The sequence below is a fragment of the Apus apus genome, chromosome Z (genome assembly GCF_020740795.1).
Source record: "Apus apus isolate bApuApu2 chromosome Z, bApuApu2.pri.cur, whole genome shotgun sequence".
NCBI classification, from domain to species: Eukaryota; Metazoa; Chordata; class Aves; order Apodiformes; family Apodidae; genus Apus; species Apus apus.
This window is the reverse complement of record NC_067312.1, coordinates 903,359-926,181: the sequence shown is the minus strand read 5'-3', so window position 1 is coordinate 926,181 and position 22,823 is coordinate 903,359. Positions and strand designations below refer to the sequence as shown.

The following is a 22,823-nucleotide window of genomic DNA, read 5'->3' as shown; positions in this document are numbered from 1 at the left end:
AGAGGATTTCCTATTTGCTTCTTGTCCCACTTCTGATCCTCACTGCCCGCCGGATGAGCAGGGTTGGCCGGTGAGACCAGCCAGCCCCGAGCAACTGGAGCGGAGTTGGGTGGGAGTAGAGGACAGGCACTGCCACAGCTTCACATCTGCTCTCTCCCTGCTGGAGCAATTTCCCTTCAGGAATGCACATTATGGGGTAAGAGGTACAGGAAAAGCTGAAGAAGCAGCACTCCAGGGCAAGGGACAGGCCCTTGGGGTAAAAGGAATTAAAAATAAAGCATTCCTGGTTTCTGCTCAGGACAATTGATTAGGAAAAAACTCTTTAAAAGTACCTTTAGTGCATGATTAGTCATGACAAACAGTGTGGTGTAGGGGAGAAGTAACCCTGTGCTGCTCTGGAGGTACAGCCTGTCTGGCTGTGAACAGAGCTGCTCCTGTGTCCCTGCTGCAACCAGGGCTGGCTCTGGGGAAACAGGTGCACACCAGCCAGGGAGTGAGCAGGAAGCCTTGCAGCACCAGGACTCCCAAAATGCATCCAGGGATAGCCACGGGAGCTTCTGAGGCACTTGAGGGGCAGAAACACAGTCTCCCAGTTCAGAACTCAAACGAGGGACACATCACAATTGCCAACTTTAAACAGCTTGAAGCACTGCCTTCTCCAAACTTGTGGATGCCAGGCTGGGATGGCCAGCCCCACTGCAATGGAGCTGGGGATTTCCAACCCACCGTCCATGTCCCCTTGTCCCCCCCAAGCCACGATGGACAAGGAGTAAAAAATCTTGTGCTGAAAACCAAACTGACAAACTGCTCTCTCTCGAGAATGAAGTCTAACCTTTTTGGAGGTCTATTAGTTCTGCAGGTCTTGTGGTGTTTGGGGTTTGCTGGTTTTTCCATTTTACAGACAGGCCAGTTTACTTTCCTTCCTTTCCTAATTAAGCCAACTTTAACTAACAAAAATAGCCCACTGTCAGTACGGTAAAGCCATCAAACCTGGCAAGAATTAACACACAGGGGAGAACTCACTATACATATTAATTGATTTTCAAAATGAGTTTAATGTGTTCTTCTGTTTCAACAAAAGAGCTTTACATCCAAAGGAAGAGCTAATCTCCAGCACCTTCCTGGACAGAGCCCAGAGGGTAAGCAAACCAAGAGTCACTTCTCACATTCTTGCTGCTACCAGACAGGTTTTCCAGCTCGGGGTCCATGCAAAGTGACCTGACTTAACCAAGAGACACCAACAGCTAGGCACTCACCTACAAGAGCTTTTTCCTGTCATCCAAACTAAAAAGCACTCTTGTAAGCCTCCTGCATGTGGATATTTTTTTTTTCCACACTTCTCATACTTTGTTTAAATGCTCCAAGGAAGCAGCAGAACAAGGAGACCCTGCTCATGCAGTGTGTTATCTCAACATGGTCTGTCTCTTCACAAATTTGTGATTGATAAAAATCAACCAAAACCAGCTCTTTCTCCTTTAAAAAAAAAAAAGAGTGCACTGAGCCAAAGGTTGCATGCTAAAAACTGAGCCCAAATTAAACTGGCCCAAGGACAAAGCATCAGGAGTTCAAACACACAACATGTATTCTTAAGGAAGAATTTGATTCATTAAGACGAAGATGCCTCAGTCATTTCACTTGTAAGAAATGTCAGCTATTTCCCTGCACATGCCAGAGTGCAAGATACATTCAAAGGTATCTAATCAAGGCACTTCTCAGAGGTTCAAATCTATGATTTAGCTCACAGAGCAAAAGACTGACAACTCAGTTAAGTTTCTTATTATAGGCATCCCCTAACGCCCTAAAAATGCACTCCCCATTCACTGTGTCACCAGGCACTTATTGCTGCTACCAGCCAGAGGAGGCAGGGCCACAAAGTGTCCCCAGCACAACTACACCTACACCATGATGTGGGGAGGGGAAAAAATAAGAGCAAAAAGAAAAAGATAGATAAAAACAAAACCTCGCTTTTCCACAACCATCTTCTTGTGATTTGTAATTAAATTAGGTATCAAAGTTTTTCCACTGTGAAACATTGTGCAGCAATTTCATAGGTTTTTTTTTTTTAATTTCTTAATATTCAGAACAAGGAAATGAAGAAAAATTCATTGATCCATTACCTACATGACTTGAATCCCATAAAAAAGGTAAAAATAAGCAGTTCAATGTTCTAGAGATTTTTTGACTTCTAATATAATACTGTAATAGATGAGAACAGCATTTTCCTTCATTTTAAATAAGTCTTCTACTTGATATTATCTGAATAAATACTGCCAAAGAAGAAAAACATCCCATTTACAGGATAACATCTACTTATGATTAAGGCCCTTCCAGGCTTTAAACAAAAGAGACTATCCAAGAAAATATTGATATTTATCTTTTTCTTCTTGACATAAAAGCAAGTCCTGCCAGATCTCTGAACACAGAATTCACAGGTCATAGTCTGAAATTCTGCTCTGAATCAAACAAGAGCAGCTCTGGAAATTCCCACTTTTATCCTGAGCCCTTCACCTGTGGATTGCCACTGCCCAGAAAGAACACCAACAGGTGACCTATTCTGCTAAGGTGACTGCTCAGCTTTAAGAAACAAGAGAATAAATTATATAATCAAGCCAAATAGCTCAAGCCCCCCACCCGAACCCTGTCATTGCTCCAGCTGACTTACCCCAACCAACCCCCCCAAAGAAGTTCCTGCAGCCCATCTCACACCCCAGTGAAGAGCAATCACTTTTCCAACCACTTCCCTGGGACTCTGATGGCTCTGGGGGTTTCAGTGGGACCACAATGACTTACACCCTCTAATGATCTAACCTCTATGAGCCTCAGGAAAACTTCAGTTAAAGGAATTTGCAACACTAGTAGCCCTGAAATAATTTGAAGGGGTCAGGGATCCTGGTCTGCAGAAGGAGCTCAGCCCCGAGAGCTGCATCAACAGACATTCGCAGATAAATATTATGAAAGCTGAAAAATATTTTTACGTTCAACCAAAATAAAGCCTTGGTGACCATAACACACCTGTAACCCAGACTTTGTTCCTTCAGCCCTGGCTCATATTTCCCAGCTGAGGATGGCCCAGCTCCAAGGAGAGCTCCCAGCGTGGCTGCACAAACCCAGGAGGCTGCTCCCCACCAAGGGCACGCGGGGCTGCCAGAGCTCACCGACCTGCAGGCTGCCCTCCTGACCCTTTTGGTGGGGTTCAGATCTTATTTTAAGAGGCATGGAGTTTTCCTTCCTCTTGGCATCACACCTTTCACCTCTGTGTCCACAAAGGACTCAGCACAAGCCCCCGACCAGACGGAGCCCAGCACGGGGCACAGCCCACATCCTGCCCCTCACCTGCAGCCACCAAAACTCCCAGGGTTTAGTAGGTCCCACAGCATTAAATGAAAATGGAATTTAATCTTGTGCATTTATATGAAAAAGGGCAAGTGGAAAAAAAAAAAATCCTGGTGCTTTTAGTCCCTTTTCAATAAGTTATATCAAATAATGTCTTTTGCTAACTACATTAGAGAGCAATTATGACTTAATGGCTGTCTAAATCCATTATCAGTGTACATTTAACCTTTCAATATTTAAAGATAATATTTAATTTGAGCAAATTAATGGACTGCCTGCGAGACCAAATATATCTATTTAGTCTCTCTGGTTTTCCATCAGTGATATTTCCCTCTAGATATCAACTTGTGTGACAAGCAAACTGGTAAAGTTGCTCCTTGCATTCATGCATCCAATAAACATCAATAACTGTGCTACAATGGCTGAAGTAAAGGCAACATCTCTAATAACTACCAGATTTAGCTCTATTGCTCTTCACATTATTTTCATATCCCTCCAGTTATTCTTGATCCAGCACAGAAAACACATTTATGTGGCTGTCTACCTCCTTCTTACCATTTCCACTATTAATTACTGTTACATTTAGAATTTTACTATGATTCCCTCCTGTTAATATTTCACTTACAGAACCAGTCCCAGCACAACAGACACTCCACACGATCACTAAAGAGTGCAAAGTTGCTTATGGATTTTTACAGACTGCCTCACAACAAAATTTGTGTTTGAAACTAAATTACACACTGAAGGACCGCTGCACAGAAAAGCTGGCACTCCAACAGCCTCTTTTCCCTAAAAAAACCCCAAACAAGTAAGAAACAAAGCCTGACAACCTAAAGACCAAGGGATTCATGAAAGACCCTCCTCTTTTCATATTTACAGTTGCCATGGAGTCTTCCTGAAATTTCAAATTAAAATATACACCACTCAAGACCAATTTTCATGCTTGTCCCAGTGACCAAAACCTCTCATTATGTCAAATGGCAGATTTAAAGCAAGTTTTCCACACCTTTATTTTTGAACAGCTCAATCAAAAGCCAGGTTTCCAGAACTGAATGTCTTCCTCCAACTCCCTGATAACAGAATGTGGAATTCAGATCACTCACTTGCATGATTAATTCTCTAGCAAAGGAGGCTAGAACTGCTGCTGTAAACACTGATGCAGATACAGACATTTCAGTTTCAGGAAGAAAACATGGTCTTCATTCCAGGGATCTCACAATTCAGTTCCATAAAGGAGAGACAAAAAAGCAGGGAACACCTTAAAAATCCTCATCCCTTCCCAATGGAACTGTCTCTGCATGATGCTCCCATGATGTCATCTTTGTAGTCTCTCTCCTCTTAAATAAAAAGGTGAGAACGTTCAAAGTTTGCACTATTTAAATAAACACAGGCAAATTATTGCACTTCACCAATGCAAGCATTTAAGTGACTGCAAATGTCTTCTCATGTCAAAACCTGGTGCAGCTCCAGAACTAGGTTGACATCTTATTCACATATTGAAAGGTTAGAGATGTTCCTCTGTGAATAAGGCACTTTAAATATAGTTTGACTTTGCACATTGTGCGCACTTGGATTCTCTGGCACTGCTGAGCAGGTTCTGTGACAAAAAGCAAGGAAGTTTTTCAGTTGCACAAGCACCAGTCAGGCACGAACCCACCAAACTGAGGGAAGTCCCACCCAGTTTGTGCCATTGCATGCAGGGGGAATTCAGCACATGGCTATTGGGTGGGAGCCCTTCTGCCAGCAACGCCAGCGGGACCCTTCCTTGCACAGAAGCCCTTAGGATTGGGACCAGAGCTTCAGAAAAATTGCATCTAGGTTATGGTTTGAGCCCTGCCCACCACAAGAACTGCAGAAATACAAACTCTGCTTAGCTCAACACCCAGGAGCACATTCAAAGCCGGGGGAAGTCAAAATGCAAGAGTTTGCTCACAGCCCCATGACAAGGAAGACGGTTACACTGCTCTGTGAAACTGGGAGCACACAGGAGAAGCTAAAGAAAATAGTGGGAAGAAAAACTCAACTCACATACACTTAAGCATCTCCTCACTGCTATCCAGACAAGCTTCCTCACCACTTTAACCTCCACCATGGTGGGTGACACGCTGCAAGGATCTACCTCCACGTCCCAGAGAGCCAAGAGCAGAGATGAGGTGCACCAGGATCCTCAACTCAAACAGAAAAGCCTCCACACCCCCAAGTCCAGCCATACAGCAGGTCTGTGTTTTGGGCTGGTATTTTTATTTCAGAAAATCCTGCCCCAGGAGATGGGATGCAAGTTTTTCAGCCCTAACGGAATCACAGAAGACAATGACAAAACAGATTCTACCTCTGCAAATAAAGCTCTCTCAAAACCCTACCAATCCATGGCTAAGGAAGGCAGGTTCCCTTAGTTAAGCAAGGAGATTTTAAAAACAACTGACAAAAACCTGCCCCACAGACACATGCTCACATACACACTCTGAACTGCCACCAAGGAACCCCACCTCACCTACTGCAGTCTAGAAAAAAGCAGAAATATCCAACTCATCAATTCCAAGAGAAAGCTTTCCAAGAAAAAAAAAAACAGAACAACAGACCAGCAGGTAAGAGACCAGGAAAGGCAAGCACCCAAGTAGCCCCTTTCAAAGCATTTCCAGAGAAGTCTCCCACTCCCCACTCCTTACCTTAGGGAAGAAGCAGCAATCCCACCATCTGGCCCCACAAAGAAGGAATTCTGCATAAAACCCCATGGACTAAACCAGCCACCTCCACCCCCATCCACACCCCTACCCTAGTGAGCTCCTGCAGCTCGTTGGTAGCTCAGCTTAAATGAGCCCACTTAGGCAGCCCACCCAACACCTGCAGGGTCTCCACCCCCACCGGTAGCTCGGAAGACACCACGAGGAGGCTTCAGCTGCAAGCAATAATGGGACAGGACTTCTTTAGATCTACTGAGATGGCACCTGCTACTACTGCATCGCTCCATGGCATTCTGCTCCCTCCTGGGGAAGAGGACAGAGCAAACTCCACTGGGGCACGTGCTTGCATGCATCTGGGAGACACAAATGTCTGGTTGACTTTTCCCATCAAAAAAGGCACGTTCCTGTAGAGACATGCCACACACTGGGGGAGGGGGACAGATGGAGAAGGGAAACATGCTATTTAAGTGCTGGAACAAGAACAAGTGAATATAAACCGGCCATATTTAAATTTTGTCAAAACATTACAATAAGACTTCTGGCCATCAGGACTGAGATGCTGGAATGCTCTTTCAAGATGAGTTTTGGATCAAAAACCTTAACAATTTGAAGGCAGAGCATGACAACCTAAGCAATATCAGGCACCTGGACCTGCTAATCCAAAACCTCCCTTCTAGCCCTAACTTCCTTTTCAAATACTCTAATAAACACTATTGCTCTACCTCCCCACATCTATAAACACCCAGGAAATGCTCTGCAGGACAAGTCTTCCTTATGAAGTCCCATGGCTGGCAACTGAAGACACAAATGTGGGAATGATTAACTGTGAGTGGCCAGCCTGCTACCTATGGATGGAGAGAGCCTGCTCAGGAATGTGGGATTACCTGTTTTTAACAAACCCATTAGATAAGAGGTTTTTTTTGTGCTGTTACTTGTGACATGAAACAGGAATCCCAGATGATCATGGGAACATATCCTACAATATCTCATGGTTTGTGTTATTTACTCTGGCATACCAAGGGCCACAACAGCCATTACAGCACTCACCAGCGTGGCATGGGCAGGAAAAACGGGGTCATTCATTTTGTTTTCCTACTAGAGCTTGGTTTGAACCAAACACCAACTAAATGTTGCAAGTAGGACCACTCTTGTTTGGTTACATATACATTGGTTTGTTTATTTACTTTCAGAACGGTTGTTTTTACCCAGTTCAGCCACTGCAAATATTTTTCTTCAAGACACTAAAAGAAACAGTGGGAAAGGAAGCAATGGTTTCCAGCTTACTTTGTTGCAAAGTGTTATGTCTAAGCTAAGAAAGTTAAGGTTGAAATCTGCGTTTCTTTCCAGAGAAAACAAACACCTTCTCCCGGCTAAGGCAGGCCAACCTGCAGCACTCCAGAAAGGGCTCTGCCCTTGCCCACAGCCTGGCAGACTTCAAGGCAAGGAGGGATCACTGTGATATTCCTGCCTGAACTCATCCAGGAGCCTCCACAGAGCCCTCCTCACCCTCCTGGGCTGCTGGCCATGGAAGGAAGGAGCACTGTCAGGTTTGAGCCACTTCCTCCAGATTCTTCTGAATCCTTGAGTGCAATGGGAGTATTTTTTCCACTTGATGGGGAAAATAGTTCTGTTTGTAATATGACATCTGCTAACGAGGCTTTGTTTTTTGTGAATGTGTTTGGACAAGAAAAACCACGATACTTGAAATGCTTGAGACCAGTTAAGGTTCTTATTTGCTCTGCAGCACATACCAAAGACATGACACCCAGGTCTCCCCTGGCAGAAACTTTGTCTATAGCTCAGCTCTTTCCTGAGGAAAATACCACAGAGGCTCACTCAAGAGGGAATTACTGCTAAGCTTCTTAGGTGCAAGCTCCGAGCCAAAATTAATCTTGAGACAATTAGATCCAACTCTGTTCAGCAGCAGAGAGCTGAGCCCCGAGCTGTAGCACCCAACCCCAGTGCCCATGAGCTCTGATGGCCACTACAACTCCAGGAAGCAGAGGAGCTGATGCTTCTCCAGAGCAGGTAACTCTGCCAGAGCTGGATGTTTGGAAGATCAAGTTTACATTGGGGCCCCCTGGCAAACACCAGCATCGGAGAGTGAAAAACAAACAAATATCCTTATGCCTTAGCAAACCTTATTAATTTCAGAAATTACAACCTCTGAAACCAATGCCAACAATTAGGAATCAGAGATTGTCCTTTGGTTGTCATCTTAAAAGCTCAGAGGACTGTATCTACAGTCCTGAAAGAAGATAATTGTTGGTTAGACTTCTGTTTGTGACCATCAGAAATGTTACCTTAATTTGGCCTTAATGACCTATAATCTCTTTTAGCATATGGCTTTTAGAATGGTTATTATTCAGCTTGATCTATGGCTATAATGGAGCAGAACAGAACTGTGGGTATAATTAAAATAAGTTCCTGTAAAAGTGGAATATGTAGTACATTGCTAATGTGTAAATGACTAAATAACTTAATTAGGTGAAATGAAGTGCACTTATAACCACAGATGCTTAAGCCGAATCATGATAATGTTGTGTGTGTGAATATATTTTTTTTTAAATATGTTTATAACCCAAACAGTAGGACAAGGAAATACAAAGCATACACTAGTCATAAGGATGACAGGGAATTTTTTTAAGGGAAGTTTTCGTTACGAATTAATGTGAAGCTGGTAGAGAAAAATAATTTTTAAATCACTTCAAAAGGCTGGAAGGAAACACCTTTTCAACAGACCCTTCCAACCCCTGCAAACATCTCCCAGCAAAACCTCAAGCAGAGAATATGAGAAAATGATTCTCTGGGCAAGCCTAGAAGAATGAATAAATAAATGGAGCCATCCTTTTCCAAGCCCACCTATTTATATCATGCCTTCCCATGCCTCTACCTATCTCCTTCATTAGCATGAGTATGTAGGGCAAATAAATGTGTCAATCTGCAGAATTTGGGCAGACAAAGAGCCCAAATCTTCTGACAGGGAAGTCGGCAGGAAAATTCCCATTGCTTTCAATGATCCAAAAGACCAGGTTCCAGCTCAGGAGGGAAGTGCACATAAAGTGCACTTGATGATTCAAAACATGGGGCTGATCTTGACAGTCTTCCATCTGAGACTGTCAAACTGAATATGAGAAGCTCTAAAAATCACTTACAGCACTTGTGTCATCGATTCATCCATATTCATTCTTCCTCTATCACTGAATCCTTACTGGAGGTGAATGTAACATAACCATGAGTATGATGAGGAGATGAATAAGACAAATTATTGAATGTGTGCTTGAAGGAGGCTTCAGCCAAACAAGCAACCAGGAAATGTGTACTTTAATTTCACAATGAAAGAGAAAAAGGAAGGGTAGAAGGCAGTATCTCCACAAGTACCTATGGAGCTGCAACATGTCTTCTTGCCAGAAGGCAAGGATTCTCCTCAATGCCCTCACTAAAATAAAGGTATTTTAGACTTTATCCTATTCATTTTCCAGCAGAACACAAGATTCTCAGATAGTATCAAATGGCCCAACTTGGTGGGTGTCTGCAGAGTGATGCTGATTTATTCCAGTTGTGGATCTGATAGATTATATAAATCCACATCCTTCCCTGTGTTCTCTGGTATTTTATGACTCAAAAGAAAGTCAAGGTTACCAAGTTGCAGTGCTCAGATAATATTTTCCCATCAGATAACTTTCTCATATTTATTAATTAGCTGCCTCTAATGAGCACGAGAAGTGTGATATTTGCAGTACTTCTGAGTGAGCCAGACACAAGTGTGAATACCCACCAGAAAAACCGAGCACAGTTCAGAAAGGCAGGATTAGACAGAAAGCAGCCAGAATTTTTTATTATTCTATATCAGGAACTTTTCCAGTTTCCCTGCTCAGCAAATGAGATGTTCTTCCTTGAAGTCCTCTCAGGAAAGTCTGATTAAATTAGAAAAGATCAAAACCCTTTTCAAGTTGAAAATCATTTGAAAACGCTACAATGAATGCAGGAGAGCAAAATAGCTCTTGTATGTAAGCAAACCCATTTTAAGGCAAAATTTGGACTGAGTCAAAAGTCTCAGAATAACTATTTGGAATCTGTTGCTATTAGTCACCGAGTTGGAATAAAATCAAAAGATGCTAATAATGGAGACGTGTGCTCATGCCTGCACAGACACCCTGCCACTCGGAAGGAGGCATTTACTGGGATGCACTGGTGAGAACGAGATGAAACGGCAACGCAGAGACAATGTTCTCTCTTAAGGTACAACAGGAAGGGAGAGGAGGTGTTTCCATCTCCTGGGAAGTGGCACCCTCAGAAAAAACTCCATTTCACATCTCCTCCTTGGGAGCCAACTGAAATCAATTAACTCTGCAACTGGAACCAATTAACCCTCTCAAAAGCACAACGCCAAACACAGTGGCAGTCTTTAATAAATGTAATAAATACATAAATAACAACATAAAACACTGCAGTGAGAGAACACTTTCCCAGTCTATACGATGGGGGCTCTTGATTCTTTCGAGACATAAGAGTGAAGGACTTTGTGTTGTCAAAAAAACAAAATTAAGAAAAAACAACAGGGATTCAGGTAGACCTGTAAGATGGGACTCGTCTCATGTAACTGTAGCCGTGTAAAAAGCAGGCACCTTGTCACCCAGCTGGCTTTACAATCAGTGCGACGAGCTGGGTGCCCTGAAAAAGCCATCTTAGACCCTTCTCTTCCGAGGGACAAGCCTCCCTGTCTCTGTGCAGACACCATCCCTGCCCACCACACCACACCAGCAGCACCCCGATGCTTCTGGCCGATTAAGATGCCAGCGTGTGACGAGAGGCACAGCACCAAGATGGGTGCCATCTGCCAGGGCACGAGCAGCCCCTCCTGCCCTCTCCCCGCTCTCCCTCGCTGCCCTCAGGAACTCTCCCATCAGCACAAAGGAGAGCCCAGAAGTGCTCTTCCTCACAGGTATTTTTTAGTGCTATGTCTGTGATTTTTAAAATTTTTTATTTAAATTTGCCTCTCTATTTATTCAGCATTGTTATTTCTTTTTTCAAACTGACTTCTGATAAACACGACAGACAAATCTGAAAACGTTCCACAGATTATCCATTTTCATTTTTGCTCTAATTTCCTGTTGGACTGGGTCTTTTCGGCAGCAACGGACAGGGAAGAGGCTTAGGCAGAAAAATATGATTGTACAAATATTACCAAAATGGCAAAGCGACTCCAGAGAGGCACAGTGCTTGTGACCCCACTGCAGAGGGCTGGGCACTGCCAGGGGCTTCATCCCACCCCTGCAGAGGCCGCCAGAAGTTTATTTTTTCCAGCAACAGGGATAGGACTGAGCTGAATAAGAGGGAAGAACTTTATATTAAAAAGAATAAAGCTGCTTCTTTCATAATCCTGCACTTTCTATTTAAGCTCTTTCTATTTCGGATTAAGAAAATAACAATTCTCCATCAGGCACTGCCCTGTTTACAAACACATCACCATTTTACCCAATAGAGCCAGAAGATTTTAATTTGTTTTTACACGGAAGAATGTGATAAAAAACAGATACTTTTTTTTTTTTAAACTTCAGAGTATCATGCTTTTAGCATAATACATCTCATCTTCTCCTTGTTCTCAGATCCTAGGGATTCCATGGCCACATAAAACAGCTGGGCATTCACAGGGAGTGGCACTCCAGAAGTGTGCACAAAAATGCAAAAAATAATCACTGTCTCTGTCTTTTGGTTAAGTTTTGGATTACAGTGTCTTCAGTTCCTTCCTCCATTCCTGTTCCTTCTCTTCCAGATTTTAAAGAACCTTTACTTCACCCTAAGCAAAGAAGCACTGGAATAAATTTTGAATGAAGGGCTTGAGTTACTGTACTAGTCAGATCCAGCCAGCCCTGTGGCCCAGCAGAGGGATTTTCTGGCCACAGGGGAGCCCTTATTGTTGGAGCATGTTTCTCCACTGCCCCACACCAAACAGAGCTCTCTACCCTGGATCTGCACGGCAAAAGGACTACGTCTTGCCCCACAGTGCTCAGATAATGAAGGTTTAATGAACTGCAGTGTTATTCCTGTCCTACAGAGCTTGCATTCAACAAGCCCAAGGAGAGAACAAAAACACGTCAGAAAAGGGGGAGAAATAGAGAGAGATGACAAACATCTGGAGAAGCTGGGACCCATGAATAGGTAAGACGTGGGCATGCTGCTGATCCAACGCTGCTGAAATACCCTGGATTCAACTGAACGCTCAGGAGACTCAGAAGTAAAGTGTGGGTTGTTATGTATTTTTTTTAATATGACGGTGCTCTTGTATTTCAACTAAATTAGGTTTTTGGATTAAAAAAAAATGACAATTTATTGCCAATAAATTTACAGCTAAGGATTTTTAGCCCAACCAGGGAAGAAACACTTCCTGGGAAATGGGGTATCTCTGGAACCAGGCACCCCAGCAGAGCCTGGGTGCTGCTGAAAGCTGTCCTGAGCTGCATGCTTTCTTTCTGAGAACTGGTAACTCTGCCTTGTTAACTTCCTAATTGGATATCAACACATTTTCAGTATCTGTTGTACCCTTCAGTCACAGGCAGGGAGATGTGAAGAAGCATCAGTATTTCACACTGACCAAACCACTTAATCAAATCTTGACATGAGCATGAACCTGAAGCACTCTCACCACTACAGTGCCACCCAGGGCCAATTAACTTCAGTTTTAAACAGCAGAGATAAAAGGAAAAAATAAAAAAGGAATATAGATGAGAAAATTAGGAGAGGGGGGAAAAGACAATGTCCATTAGTTAATAAGCTAGTTCATAAATTAAATGCTCTAATTTGTGGTGTTTACAAAATATCTAATTTTAGGAACATGAATTTTCCTCTGTTTATACAAGACACAGTATTTCCTAAGTAAGTAAATCTTTCCAAAGAGTATAAAATCAACAAAGTGATTAGACACAGAAAACAAAAGTTAAGCAACACATTTGCTAACAACTCTGATCCTGCAGAATGAAGTATTATCTAGACTCTAATCAGGTCTTAACACTTCGTTCTTCCCAAAGGACTGTAAAGGACAAAATGTTGTTGGAAAAAGTTGACTTAGGAGAGCTCAGATTAGCACAAAGAACACAAGTGGTCCCGAACAAAGTAAGTTTAAGGCAAACCAAAACCAAGTACTCTGGCAACAGACTGTAACTAGGAGCTGATAGTAGTCTCAGCATGGGAAGATCAGTTTGGAAGGTCTGACTAGAAAAGCTGCAGCAATGGTACAGGAGCAAAACAAAAGGTGCCAGGCAGGTCACATCAGGAATCACAGGACATATAACTTATTTATAAGATCAGGAAAAAGTATTTTCCAAATCTTTGCTTCCACATCTCCTTCAACCCTCTGCCACAAACACTCAGTCCTAAAAAAGCATCCCAGGGCTCGCTGCAATGGTCTCATGGCTGCAGAACCTAATCAAGTTATTAGGCCACTTTCTTTCCTTTTAGGAGGTCTGATGGTGAATCCGCCTTATCACAAGTGCAGCAGCCTCATCCCTGCCCTTCTCTCAAAATATCTGCAGCATTTAAACAGTTCCAAGGCCTAATGACCGCAGTCATCTAAGGATAAGGAGCATTTATTCCTGATGCAACGCACCTCGAGCAGCACAGCGCTGAGCACTGCATTTCTGGATCAGCTGCTATGGGTAGTCTCTGTAACTGAGAATGCAGATCTATCAAAGAGCTAAAACCAATAAATATTCCTGTATTTTAGCCCCACAAACAAGCTTCATTGCTGTCACTTCTTCCTTCAACGGCAGTCCCCTCCAAAAGAAGGAAACTTGTGCTACCCAGAACTGCGGCAAGAGACGGATGGTGCTCCAGGTGCTCCCACACGGGAGTCCACCCCAACCGCCCTGTGGTACGGCACTCACCCATCAGCCACCCCGCCACAGCCACAGCCCTGCACCTCTTTGTTCCCAAGACCCTGAAGAAACCCTCTTTTGTGCGGCTTCATAAGACACCGAGGTTTCAGCCTCTCCTCTGCCAGACCTCACGGTCATTTCAAGCGGGAGCTGTGCCCAGGGAACTGGCTGGGGTCTTCACAGCACGCCGGGCAAGAGAGGAGTCCCAGGAGGAGCACAGCACGTGGCACCACGGCGTGGAGAGCTCATCTGGGTGGGCTGCATTTGCAGAACAACTCGCTTTCAGGCTTCAAAGTCTCCATGCCAGCCTTCAGGCCGGCTCAAACACCCAGAGCCAAGTCACAAACTTATCAGAAAGGTTTGTAATGGAAATGCTGACAGACCCTTCAGTCTAGTGGCACTGGCAGGTGCTCCCACAATACAAGAACATAATTCAATCAAGCTTTTGCCTGACGTCACAAAGCACAAAACAACTCAAATGCTTTATGAACAGTACCAGAACCCCTGAGATTCAATTACAGTCTTGATATTCGATCAGGAGTCATACTTGGCTGTTTTTAATATAACAAAACCTTTGTACCAGTTATTTATCAAATGGGTCGATCGTATTTAAATGTACAGTCAGAGGAAGAAGCGCATCGTGCCATGTGAACCTGACAATCCCAAATCTTCAGGAACAAGCCAGGCTTTTATTCAAGATAAACAGCACCAGGAGAGAGTTTAATTTTTACATACAGCAGAACAAAAAGAAAGGAATCCCTATTTTCTTAGGGATTACATGCATGCCTAAGAACTAATTCAGTGGTTTCAAGTCTTTTTCCATTTTGGACCCCTAAAATTATTCTCTATGCAGCAAGCAGTACCTCTGCCAGGTTAAAGTATGCAATAGGTTTTTGTGGGGTTTTTAAAATAGACTTTGCTGGAACCCACAGAAGTAGCCCGCGGGCCTGAAAGGATCTTCTGTCACATTAAGAACCCAAAGGCAAAATCTCCTTTTTGAAGCCTCCCTGGTTCTTCACTCTTGTGAATGAAGCACTGTCCAGGGAAGGACCACTTCTGCACCAGGCCACAGAAGATCATCCACTGCAGCTCACAGGCATGACAAAGCAGGGTGCCAGACATGCACGCACACACGCACACACAATGAAGCAGGGTGCCAGACACACACGATGAAACAGGGTGCCACATACACACATATGATGAAGCAGGGTGCCACACACACACATATGATGAAGCAGGGTGCCAGACACACACACACGATGCAGCAAGGTGCCAAGGCTGGCACTGGCACTGGGAAGCGTGCAGAAGGGCAGGCAGGGCCGGAGCTGCTGGGCAGGCTGTGGCAGTGCAGGCTGGCAGGCAGTGGTGACAGCGGGGACAGCCTGCCACTGCTCTCAGAGCCCCACACCAGTGTGACCTCAGCCCCAGAGCAGCCGGGCAGCACAGGAGCCTGGGCTCCTCTGGCCCTGCCCAACACGGGTGCCAGCCAGGGCCCTCCGTGCCCGTGTCTGTGGCGGACACAGACTGTGAGTAAAACCCCGGGTGAAGGAAAGCAGCCCAGCTGCCAGCCCCACTGCAGCCAGCTGGGAACACGAGCCAGCTCCAGGCAGGAGAGGACCGAGCAGCCCAACACGCCAGTGCAGCGCTCGGCATCTCCCCCAGTGCCCTGCTGGGACAGCTGGGCAGGAGGCACCGCCGAGTGCCTGGTACATCAGCTGAACCTTGCAAGCCTTTTCACCAGGTGAAAAGAAAATCATTACGTTCAACAAATCAAGTCTTTGGGGATTAGACAAATTCCACAGGAGTACTCTGCAAATACAGCAGCGCGTGTGAAGCGTTGTTTCCAAAATAGATCAATACCCAGCACAGACAACAATAGATTGCAGCTACGTATTGTCACTGCTACCAACAGCAGTCTTGAAAGATGTTGTTAAACGGTGACTGTCACAATAGCTCTCACAAGAACAATGCTGTTCCTGCACCTTCACCTGAAATACTTTCTCACAGCTCTGAAATCCACCAAGATAAACCCATTCTTAAATACATCTGGTTGTTTGCTATGCAGATCAACTGCTCTAGTGTTTACCTTGGCAGAAAGAGTAAACATGCCAACCTTTCTCAACACTTTTCCTGTTTCTGTAAGTTTGCTAGGAAAAGAAATTACACAACAGCTCTTGAAAACATTAGAGAAATTAACCAAAAATTTGCTCACTGCCACCCCTCTGCTTGGCCAAGAAGCACCAGGCAGAAAGCACTCCCTGCAAACAGGCTGAAGAAAATCCAGCAGGCTGGTGTTAAAAACCACAGATTTGTGCCCAGGCACAACCCCCAAAGCCACAGGTTTGAAAACCTTTGAACAGCACAAATGGTAAGAGGCACATTTTGGCATTTGAGTTCAATCCCGTGAGGCACACAAAACCTCCCAGATAACAAAAAAACCCAAACAACCGGAGGCCCCTCAACATCTCGTTGCCTCAGACTGATGGGCAGCATCAGCTGCACAAAGGCAGGAGAGGAAATTTGGTAGGGACTTTCACTTAGCGGTTAATAGCACAGAATAAATAACACCAAATGAAATTATTCAAGGGACTCCTTTTAGCTGCTGTTATTCCTCCTGTCTTCTGAGGTGCAAGAGGAACTCCACAGCCTATCTACAGGCACTGGCAGATGGTACATACTCTTACATGTATATTAATTTCATATGTCTACATCTTCAGCAGGACATGTAAAACATTCCCAGGCTATGCCAGCTTTTCTCTCTGATGACTGCCCAAGTGAGCTCACTTGAACTAGAAATTCATGTGAGCAGTGACAGTGAGCTCTGGCTGGGGGACCCTCGACAGCCGGGACACAGCAAGCTCGGCACACCACTGGGTCCTTGGGTGGAGGACAGACATGGGCAGCAAATGATTCCCAGTGAGCTGAGCCACCCCGGGGCAGCCTCTCCTCTGCCAGCTCCGAGGAGCCCGAGGAGATGGAGGCACCTGACTTTGGTAAGGCTGCATTTCACAAGCTGCAAAACAATAGGCTGCCTCCCATTCAGGACACAGACCAATAATTTCCACTTCTTGAAATGTAATTTCTATCCCTTTTGAGTTCTACTTTGATTATATCCACCACCCTGCTATCACTGATCTGGGAAAATTTTGGTAAAAGATCTTTAAACCATTACAAACACATCCCCTGTTCTTATTAAACGATTGCAGATCTGTTATCTTGGCTTGTGGGAACTGATCTAAATAACATCATGATATCAAACACTGAAAACCACAGGCCTGGGGCCACCAGGGCTCTACTCTTTTTCTGGGCCTTGCAAAGACACAAATTTCCAGCTACAAAATGTAGTTTACCATTAGAAGTAAATGTTTGATCTGTAAAGCTTACAAAATGACTTTGTTTATCATAGCAGATGAAAAAAAAAAAAGGAATAATTTCAAACTCAAAACAAAACTGTTTATATGACAGCTTTTAGTGCTCCATGATTCTGTGCATTTAAGAGAGATTCAAGCAATTAACAGCATAAACTTTCATTACATAGTTCTATTATATATGTTTATGTGACTTGGTTGTTCATCTGTTATTTAAGTGATTTCCTCGTTACAATAGTATGGTAAAGATAATTGCTGATCTTGTCAAAAAATGTCAGGCAGTTCATTCGCAACATTCCTGGGATCCCAAAGTGTGTGCTTAAATCCTTTTAGTTACTAGGTAAGTAAAATAGCAAAATAATTCCAAAATTCAGTAACGGTTTCAATTGGGGGGGGGAAATTAGTAATAAAAAATTAACACGCGTTTTTTCCATGGCAGAAAAAAATTAAGTGTAAGTAGTGAAAGATTAAAATTTGTGCAACTTGGTGTTCACAAGATGCACAATTCTTTGTGCCTGTTTGATGTTTCTTGGGAATTCAGTCAATGGAAGCTGCATTTGCCTATGACAAAAATCAATATGAATTTGGGAGTGGCACGAGTACAAATCTAATGGGAAGAAGCCAAATTGTATCTCACAAGCTCCCAAATGCCTTTTTCTCCTGCACCCCTTACTGAACACGTTAGACAAGCTTTGTACTCTTACTTAATTCCAAAGCAGACCTAAGTTCACTGGTTTCACAGACACACTTTGCTCACAGATGCATTGTATCCACTGAACAATCCAAAACCTGATTTCTGCTCCTGCTACATTTGGCAATGGCAGCACAAACGCCTCCTCCAAGTGACATTTGGCTGGATCTGGCCCCCGAGCATTTCAGTCTCTCAGACAGCTAACGTGTACGTTTTTTAATTATTAAACATATTCAGGAGTCTTGACAAGGTAGACAGGCAATGATTGTGACAAAACGTATTTTAAAAAGAAGCTGCAGGATCCACCAGGCAGGAGTGAACTGTTCCAGATGCAATCTGCTTCCATCGGATCCAACACAACCTTTCTGCAGGGTGTTTGTTTAGACCCTCTTCCGTTTAGGTTTCATCAGGTTTGTTTTCTCCCAACATCACAAATCAAGGGGATTTGCCTTTTTTTTTTTTTTTTCTCTCCTTTCTTTTTTAAATTAGTAAGACAGGACCTCAGCTTCCTGATTTAAATATAGGTGAGGGATTGTAGGTGGCTGTGTCTCTGGAATGTCCTCTGCAGGATACATGCCGTTTGCCACTGCGACAAAGATACAAACTCAGAAGTAACCTCTCTTCTTTGTAACTAAATATTTAGCTCCTCCAAGTATGCACCACGGTGTCTCAGGCCAATTCAAATACCAGAGCGTGGGTCTCTCTCTGCCCCCACAGTCCTCTCTTTAATGGGACTCGGAGGCGAGGAGGATCGAATGCTCCTCAAGTAAACATAGCTGGAAGGATGGGAGGTAACGAGCATTCTTCTTCTTAATCATAATTACGAAACGTTGGGGATGAAAAATATGGAAGCGGTTGCCTTTGTGTATCTACGTAGCTAAAGCCTCAAGTATTTTTCAACAGGCAAAATGAGAGGAGGAGGATTTCAAAGCACAGCCCCAGGCCAGCAGCAGCAGGACTGGGCAGGGGTCGGAGGGCCCGGGGCTCAGCAGGGCTGTGCCCGGTGCCCAGCGCTGGAGACCTGGAATGGCGCCTGGCAAACGGGGAGCATGGTGCAACATGCAGGCAGAGCCAACACCCACACTCGGGGAATTTGCTCTTTGCTGACATGTACCATTGCAAATCTGCACTGCCCTTGAGAGCCACCCATGGACCTGCACTGGCTGGGTACCTGCTACACCTCTTGTCCTTCATTGTTAAAAGTACCGTGCTGAACCGTAGACTAAAATTTCTCATGGTCTGTTTTGTCATGTTTGTTTTTTCCCCTTTGAATAGCACTTCTGCATTACAACCCCCAAAACAAATCACATTCTTCCCAAATCCTGCCTGTAAAGGGTGTATTCCTCCCTAGCCCACACAGGTGTTATTCCTGCTGACACTAACAGGACCTGTGCAGGCATCCAGAGCTCTGCCTAACCTGAGCGGCTACCAAAAGCTTTGCCAAACAGACGCTGCATTTAACTCCAGTTTTTCTGATCATACACCAATAACTGCAAAATTATGCACCCTTCCCAGAAGGCCACACTCTAAAAAATGAACTGAAAAAACCCCCTGTATTTGGTTATAATTTACTCACAGACACATCCAACATAAATTAAAAAAAACGGACTTCAAAGCCAAGCTGAATTTGTGACTCTCTAGTTAAAGATGTATTAATTTGTAATCACTGTTACTCTAATGCAGGACAAGCCCTAATCAAACTAATGGCAAAATTAAAAGCGAGTATTTAAATCCTTTAAACTGACTTAGCTTTATTCAGTGATGTCTGTGCTAGGAAAGACTATAGATTATTAATTTTTTTGGTGTGCAACTGGAACGGCCAGTCGTAAGAATTCAGTTATTCTACTGCTCCCACACCCACACAATATTCAAACACATACATGGTGGGCAACCTGCAACAGATGCTTGGAAACTTTGGTACAATTAAATACTTAAAATAGAAGAAGCAGAAATTGAACAGAATCAGGAAGATGTGGGCTTTGATTAACAGCTCAAAAACTGAAATATGCCACGTGACAGACCTCGCAAATTCTTTAGCACCACGTTGGTTGAAAAACTGCCTCAAAATCAATTCCCAAAATCAAGCCCCAGCAATCACCACCTTCCCCTTATTTTGCAATGACCTGCACCTAAATTATGACAAATGCTGTGACTGCAGAAGCTAAGGTAAATTACTCAGAAAATTGTAGAAGATCTGGGAAAATTAATTTTATTCTGGCAAGTATCCTAAGAAAAGGAAAAAATAAAAACAAGATGGGGAAAAAAAAAAAAGCCAAACCCCACTTCATTCTACTGGCTGTGTGTTACCCAACTTAAGTAACAGATATTAAATCACTTTACAAATACAATATAAATTTGAGGTAACTCCAGGAGAGTTTTCTTAAAAATAATTTCAGTCCTCCCCAATTCCCCCTGCTAAGGTCAGAGTCTCTACACCAGCATGGCTGAATTGTTTTAGTGCTCTCTGCTGAACACCTGCAAACATCAAACAAAAACTCCTGGTCCTTTACTGGGTTGACAAAAGCCTTTCATGTGAAAAATGCTCCATGGGAATGTCACGGCTGTGGCTCAGGTTACATTCCTTTCTCCCTTGCAGCCCTCACCATTTTTTAACATGGTAAGAAGCCATGTTTGTGAAATTAAAGATTAAAAGGAAATGTGGCTTTACTTTATTTTCATTCACACATTACAAATCACAATAGAGCATCATATATTAGATGAGTAAAAAGCTATTAAGATGACTTTAAGCATGAAATACTGCCACACTACCTAAAGTTCAGTTAGTTTCACTTCACTCCTTGGGATTACTTTTCTTTGGGGTCTTTTTTTTTTTTTTTTGCCTTTTTTTCCCCCCCATGAGAGAAGTTTCGAGTTAATGCAGAAGAATGACATCTGTGGTTCCTCACCTCAGTAAATACACTTTTAAAAAGAGGACCAGAGACCAGCTCAAACTTGAGAGGGTATCTGTCCAGGACGAAGACCGGGGTGCATTCTGCATTATCAATATGCATCATTAGAATTGTAAACTGTGTTCCCATGTTATTAATGGAGCTATCTTTAATCCTTCCACCTAGTTACAGAAAAAAGCACCTCTTGCAGCCGTTGTCTGGGCGCTCTTGTATCAAATGTGAATGTCCCCAGCCCTGGCCCATTCCTCAGGCACCCCAGCCCCCCGGCAGCAGGCAGACTCTGGCACACAGCTTGCTGGCCAGCAAGGGCCCAGGGAAACAACAGCCACGCTTCTCCTGCCTGCAACTCTGTCCTCAGGCCACGCAGCCCCCTCGCGCCCAGCAACTCCCTGGGACCTACGTTCTGGCAACTTTTTGAAATCACTGATGGCTCTCTGCAAAGCTCTCGAATGACCAAGCAACAGCATCAGACATTGAAAAGGAATCTCCTTGGAAGAGCACACCCTGTGCTGCATGCTCCCAACACACCCTCCTTAAGCGAGCAGGGCACCTCATCCTCCACCAGCAGACTGGTCTGCTCAAGCATTTACATGTTGTCCCAGCGTGGGAGAGTTCAGGGGCTATTTTAAATCGTCTCTACCTTAAATATTACTAACGTACTTCAGCTCATTAAATTCTTCATCTGTCCAAAATGATGTGTCCAAGTTATTTTAATGCTTTCAGTTTGAGACACAATAAAACACAATATAAGCTCTCAATCTCACTCACTGCTCAGATTTGCTGCCCTGTGGTATTTCTGATCAAAATGACTCCATAGATGAGGTTTACGATGCATTTATTGAATATAACTATCTAGTCAATTGCTGTTAGACCAAGTGTTAGTTGCTGCATTGACTGGTATATAAGCATGACAAATTGATTTGTCTGGCACAAACACTCCTTGCTTCTCTCTAGTGAAAACAAATACAGTGAATATTATGTATTCAGTTAAATCAGTTACTAAAATTTTGTAATTCAGAAAATGACAAAAAACAGGGTTAAAATCTTTAGCTTGCGAGATATGAAGCAAATTACCTTTAGAAAGTTATGCAAACCTGACAGTAAAATTCCCCGAGCCACTATATTCGTAATATAACCAAATTTGTGAAGATAAAACCCATTATTCTTTTCCAAGTCTGACTAGAATAACGTTCACTAAATGAGCGCTTAACAATTGTAGGCGGCATTTGATCTTGTATCTCAAAAAATTGGAATTACTGACTACCTTCAAATGAGGAAGTCCTTCTCTGGAAATAAAGAGTCAACTGACGTACTAGTGCATTTAATAAAAAAAGCTACACTGAATACACAGGAGAGGTTCCTTTAACTGAGACCAAACTGCAAATACCAGGCATGAAACTATATGCAATGACGTGTTTACATCTAGATATCCACTGGCAGTTTGCAGGGAAGACTTGTCCAAATTTCCCATCTGATTTAGAGCAGCGCTCTGTGTGTAACAATCCTACGTCCAGTCTGCTGGTATGTGGGATTGCCTGGGCTCCTCAGCCACGGCTCTAGCCCGAGATGTCTGTGTGTCCTGTCCCAAACACCACAGCCACAAGGCAGGGAACCCTCTTCAACCAACTTCACGGAAGAGCAAGGAAATTTCCAGTGCCTAAGTGTCTGGGCTAGCTCTCCTTCTAATTTGTCAGGCATATAAAAGCCTCTATATAAAACTCCAGTTGCCAGACAATTATTGTACTCATGTGTTCTACCGCAAAGAGCTCTGATATTTCCTTTGTCATCAAACAAACTCCTGTTTTTATGGAATGCAGAAGTTGCCCATATAGTACAGCTACAGCCAAATAAACAAACATACAAGCAAACAAATCCTCCAGTGAAATTACAGGGACTCTTCAAAAGCAGTTAAATATTTAGAAATAAAACGCTCCGTTTCCCACCAGGAAAATAAAGTAGCCTAAAGA

The 22,823-nt window shown here is 43.5% G+C and overlaps 1 protein-coding gene across 20 annotated transcripts in view; it reads right to left on the bottom strand.

Annotated features, from left to right (window-relative positions):
* Positions 1–22,823, bottom strand: part of TCF4 (transcription factor 4) — a 224,452-nt gene that overhangs the window by 196,550 nt on the left and 5,079 nt on the right. The gene's annotated exons all lie outside the window — the stretch shown is intronic.